The sequence below is a fragment of the Struthio camelus genome, chromosome 6 (genome assembly GCF_040807025.1).
Source record: "Struthio camelus isolate bStrCam1 chromosome 6, bStrCam1.hap1, whole genome shotgun sequence".
NCBI lineage: Eukaryota > Metazoa > Chordata > Aves > Struthioniformes > Struthionidae > Struthio > Struthio camelus.
Window position 1 is genome coordinate 44,011,646 of NC_090947.1, and position 6,000 is coordinate 44,017,645.

General features: G+C 42.4%; 1 long non-coding RNA gene across 1 annotated transcript in view; it reads left to right on the forward strand.

The window, feature by feature from the left end:
• LOC104138737 (uncharacterized) overlaps window positions 1-5,565 on the forward strand; it is an 87,032-nt gene extending 81,467 nt beyond the window's left edge. The window contains exons 4-6 of the long non-coding RNA XR_011142010.1: window positions 1,731-1,871; window positions 4,580-4,793; window positions 5,149-5,565. This is a non-coding gene — a long non-coding RNA (uncharacterized lncRNA). The remainder of the gene's footprint in view (window positions 1-1,730; window positions 1,872-4,579; window positions 4,794-5,148) is intronic.
• Window positions 5,566-6,000: the final 435 nt, after the last annotated feature.

Here is a 6,000-nt window from a genome sequence, read left to right on the forward strand (position 1 = left end):
CTGTCTAGTCTTGGTCCTTTCCTTTATATTTTTCTCCTTACATAGGCATATATTCAACTCATGGCAATGGTAATTGTGGCAGAATATTGGTAGAGTTCATCTTACTTGTTCAAGAAGACTAATTCGAGTACCTCCAGCCAGTGCCGATCGGCTTGTTAACCTTTGCTGTCAACACTTTGGAGGTGACCTTCACTCTATGTCCTGCTGAGTTTCCAGCTCTATTTTTGTGGGTGTGTTTTTTTGCTATATACAGTATATATGCTAGGTTATTATTTCATAGTAATATAAGATTCTGTCCATTCTGGCATGTGAAGCAATGAACCTATTTTATTGAAGCTTCAGACTTCTTGAGAGATTCTTCATGCTTTAATTATATTTATTTACTTTTTCCTATATTTAGTTTTGGAAAAAATGATATTATGAAGGAAAGCCTGAAGAAAATTATTCACTGTGCAATGATCAGATGCAATGACTGTTCCGGTAAAGTTGTTACAGGGAATTTTGCAGTTCTGGGGTGCTTGGTGGGACATGTTTTGAAGAACATCCTTCACAAGATTTGCTTTTTCCACATTTTAGTGTTTGAGCGACGGTCTTATATTGTCAGGGAAGCACAGTGAATAACAGGGGTATCCAAAAACCACCGTTTGTACCTGGGGGTGCAGGGAACTGAGGGGCCGGGAAGGGTCTGGGTATCTTTTAATAGCAGGGTTTCCCCATCTCCTCCTCTTCGGGAGCACCATTCACACACTTGCCCAAACCTGCAGTTGCTAAAATGCTGCTGGACTGTTTACAGCATTGTGAGTGATTGTGACCATTGGGTTAAGATTTGGTTCCTTTCTGTCTGAAATTAGCTTTGGAAACTGGGGCTCCATATATCACTTAACACAAGAAAGAACCGGAGGAAAAAAAAAGGATGATCTTCTTTCAAATTGTGGCCACTTCTTTGGCCTTTTCTCTTTCACAAACACTCTTAAGCAGTTATTTGCTGCAGCATTTTGCAGTGTGGGCCAAGATTTGACAAGTGACTCATCATTTTGAGTGCCAAGGGTGAGAAGTGTTATTTTAGAAATTAAATGCTCAACACATTCAGAAATCAAATCCCCTTTAAGGTGGCTCATGAAGTGGACCCCAAAAGGAGAGTATTTACAATTAAGTCATTTCAAAAATATCTTGGCTTCTTTGCTTAGTGACTGAACTTCTTTCATCTTCTCTCGGTAAATATTGGTAGTGGATTCTGTAAATTCTAACAAATTTACCACTTCACCTCATAAATGAACTGACAATGAAACAATATGCTTTAAAATATAGGTTATATTTTCTCAGTTAATTATGTGGCTTGTGACAGTTGGAGTAGCCTATAAAATCGGGACAAACCAAAGAGCTCTGATCAAATATGGTCTTCATTTTTAGACACATATGGCCGGTGTCTCTGCGCAATTAGAGCTAATCCTAGAGTACACAGTTTATTATTCAGTCTGGTTCTTTTATGTTTCCCATATGTATTTAATTTTGTAAGCAATACATTTCCACTTTTCCTGATTTTGTACATTTTTCTTGTAAAACCAGCAAAATAGTTAAGCATTAAAAGGATTCTCATGTGATGGCTTCATTTTAAAATAATGTCATATGGACAAAGTTCAGTGCAACCTCTACCTGCTCTTAATTTATTGTAAATATGATTAAAATTTTGTCTAAGATTTTCTTTCCTATAGCTCTCCTCTGCTCCCCAGGTTATTTCTGCAAAAGTCCTTCCTCACCTTCAAGCTAATGTCAGTGGGCTCATTTGTAAGCACACAAAGTTGTGTGAAGCGAGTCAAGATCGCTGAAGAAACCTGACTGATGCAGCACATTTATAAGCCTCCCAAACGCAGGTAATCCATCATTTTATTTGAACCGTTCTGAAAGGGAGAAAACAGTTGTCCTTTTTCCAGCCGTGACTGAAGCTTTGAAAGAGAAGCAGGACTGTGCAAATGCAGCATCTTCTATAATGGCCATGAAACCGTGCAGCAGGTAGGTGGCAAGACCTCTGAAGTGGGTAGAACAGCAGTGCATACTTTAACATTTGAACGTGAAGGTTAAGTCTGACTGTGAAGCAGACGAAGAGGTCCAGATATGCAGGCTGCTTGGAGGGTCTTCAATATTTTCCCGTGTATTGTGGCACTTTTCTAATTACTTCAGTTAATTCATCAAAAGAGTGACTGACTGCTGTTGCTGGAAATCTTTCTCAAATATATTTAACCAGATTATTTCTTCCTTGTAATAGCTGAAGGTATCACTCTTCTTTCACAGCACTAAATGCTGCTTTCTGAGACGAGCACATTACTACTTGTTGAATGCAGTAGGAGATTTTCTTTCCTTTTGTTTCCCATCTGTAAGGAGAATGACTTTGTCCCGTTGTCCAAGAAAAACTCATCTGTAGCTTTAGACTGGTAAGAGCTAATTCAGAAAGTGAAGGCTAATACTATCATTTTCTGTAAGTTATAACTGGATCTGCTACAGTGCTCCCTGGATCTCAGATAGTTGAATAGCCTGGCGCAAAATACCCCGAGCAGAACGTGCACCAACGAATTCTCACAGCAGGTAGTCCCTTGGCTTAGGAGGTAACTTGAAGTGCTCCCATAGTTTCTCATGCCATTTTGTAAAACCTGCACCCAGAGGAGTGGACAGTCCAAATCAGTCCGCAAGTTATGAGCTGCCTTGAAACATCAAATGAGTTATTAAATAAGCTATACTTGGAGCTTGGAGCATTCCTCTCCTCCTCTTAGGTCTGAAAGTAATTTTCTAATCCCCTTTTTTATAAATCTTTGGACTTCATGTTGGCCCTGAATCAGGAGAAACCACACTTGCAAGCCCAGTGCCTTTGGAGTTATGTTCCTGTCCAGCAACCCATTCCTTCCCTTTGGCTGCTGCAGCCTGTCCAGTGGCAAGTTGTATTTGCTTTTGAAGACGTGTCTCCAGGGCTTGTGTCCCAGGCTGTGCTTCTGGCCTGATTCTGTCTTTCTCCTTGCAACAGGCTTATTCCTTTTCTTCCCCTTCTCCAGCAGACTCAGATGCGTTTTTGTCTGGAGTGTATCTGCTCCCATAAAAGCATGCATTCAGCTTTTAACCTCTCAGACTCTAACCTGGGCATATAAAACCTGAATTGTCAAAGTGCAGCTATTACCGGTCTACAGAGAGTATTTTTATAGCTTAGAAGAACAGCCAGGATCAAAGGAGGACCTGGAGGTGCAGTGAGGGACACAGCACTGGCAGGAACATGCTGGCCAGGATTAAAAGGGGCAAGGCTTTAAATGGTCCTTAGCTAAATGATTTATAATACCACCATGGCGCAAGTGGCGTTGCTTAGCTCTAGTGACATCCCCAGTGCTGTGATAATGTCCTGGGTGAGCAATAGGCATTGCGCCCTAGTAGCACGGCACCTCCGTGGCCCAGGAGAAAAGCCCCTGGAGAGCGTAGTCTGCTAAAAACCTTCCAGTCTTGGCCCCTGGAAAGGCAGCTTTTCTCTTCTTTAGGCAAAAAAATATTTCAATACCAAAAGCAGACTGAGGGAGCTGATGGATGTCATTGCTAGGCCACTCTCCATCATCTTTGAAAGGAGAGGTGCCTGAGGACTAGAAGAAAGTGAATGTCCCTCCAGTCTTTGAAAAGGGCAAGAAGAAGGACCCAGGGAACTACAAGCCAGTCAGCCTCACCTCCATCCCTGGAAAGGGGATGGAGCAGCTCATCCTGGACGCCATCTCCAAGCATGTGAAGGATAAGAAGGTGATCAGGAGCAGTCAGCATGGATTCACCAAAGGGAAATCATGCTTAACCAACCTGATTGCCTTCTATGATGGAATGGCTGGCTGGGCAGATGAGGAGAGAGCAGTGGATGTTGATTACCTTGGCTTCAGCAAGAAGACGCAGACACTAGAGGGCTGTGCTGCCATTCAGAGGAACCTCGGCAGGCTAGAGAGAGGGGCAGAGAGGAACCTCATGGAGTTCAACAAAGGCAAGTGCAGGCTCCTGCACCTAGTGAGGAATAACCCCATGCAGCAGTACAGGCTGGGGGTTGACCTGCTGCAAAGCAGCTCTGCAGAGAAGGACCTGGGTGTCCTGGTGGACAACAAGTTGACCATGAGCCAGCAATGTGCCCTTGTGGCCAAGAAGGCCAATGGGATCCTGGGGTGCATTAGGCAGAGTGTTGCCAGCAGGTCAAGGGGGGTGATCCTGCCCCTCTACTCAGCCCTGGTGAGGCCCCACCTGGAGTACTGGGTCCAGTTCTGGGCTTCCCTGTACAAGAGAGACATGGAGCTACTGGAGTGAGGCCAAACCCATTGAAGATGAATTCTGGACTTGGGCTATAAGAGTTTAGCAGTAAAAGTGCACTCAGGCAAGAATTTGCTTTCAGCAGTGGAATTCTTTTGAAAGCTTTTGGTCAGTTCATCACAATTTTCCCAGCTTAGAAGTAAAGCAGAAAAACTGATGGGTAGTAAAAAGCAAGAGCTCTTAAGTGCAGCACGTCTGAAAACGCTGTCCTGTAAAATCTGAGTGAATTACAGCCAATTCCTCCCTACTGGAGCATTTTGTTTTCTTTCAGCCACAGGTATGTGGGCAGCTGGAGTGAAACATATGACGGGTCTCCCTGGGGTTTTATTACTGCCGTGTGGACGAGGTTTCTCCAGCCACCCAGACATGTGCCATCCACACCGCGGGAGGCAGCCAAGCCGTGCTAAATGACCCCAGTAACACCGACCTTCATTGCAGGGATGAAAGAAAGAATGATTTCAAGATATAAATAGCTTTACAAGCTGGTAAGTGCTATAGGAGGTTATCCAGTAAAACATTTGGTGGTGTTTTGCCCTAGATATCAACTGAGGTGGGCATGAAGATTAATGATTTCCATAGCTTTTCACTAGGAAAATACTGCTCTGGCGCGTTTGGACACATGGACGGGAAAGCCTCCGACAAAACTACTGTAAAGCTGCTCTCATTTGCATGAGTAGTTTTTGCTTCAGTTTCTTTTAAATTGGCAGCACTGAATTTTTTTTGTGTTACATTTCTCTGTGATTCTTTCCTGCCAAGGTTAGATGACATTTACTTTTATTTATGTGGTTTTCCATTAAGTTTTGCAAACTTTCTAATAAGATGACCTTTGTTCCCTCCCAGGTTCTCTTTTAAATCCAGAATCTAATTTGGTTACACATGAAATGGAGTTATGCTACCGAGAGGGAGACGTCTGCAACTCACTGCGCTTAACCTCCAACTGGCAAAAGTCAACAGCTTGGACTTGGTTTATTTTGATTTTTCTTTTGTAACTCATTCAAACTTTTGCGCTTCAGAATTAAGCTCTTTTCACTTACATTTTTATTTGTCATGAGAGCAGTCAAGCTCTCTCTCTCTTTCCTTAGTTTCTTCATTTGCACATCATCACCATTATTAAAAGTGTTAGCTTGGCTCTAAAAAGAAGGCTCATAAACTGACTTGCAGTGTCTATTTTTTAGCCTCAAAGACACTAAAAACCCTATGTAAACAGTGGGTTAAAATTAACAAATAAAATGGCAACAACTTAAAGAATTATTCTGCAACTTTTGACTGCTGCTATTCTTACGAATTTCAAGTTTGTTTGAATGAAACTTGAAACAAGAGGCATTTTGTTTCGCTAACTTTTCAAACACCTCTGCCTTTTACTCTTGCTGTAGATTCTTCTTAGATGCATAGATATGTGGTATTTAAAACCTTGGCATGGAGATGCACTAATATACAAGTAGCCCTTGTCTTTGATGAGTAGTTTCAGGTGACCACCTCCTGTTTCCTAATGAGCCTTTTCTGTCTTATGGACAAGCAAGTCTGTCCGGACCAGGCTTAGACAATTTGATAGAAAATCTACATGATGTTCGGTTTTGGGATAGTGGTTTCTAACGCCCTATGTTTCAATACAGAGCTATATTTCACATCATGTCAGCACCCACAGAAGCCAGTGCAACGCTCATTGCACTGGATCACGTGCTGTAATAATAA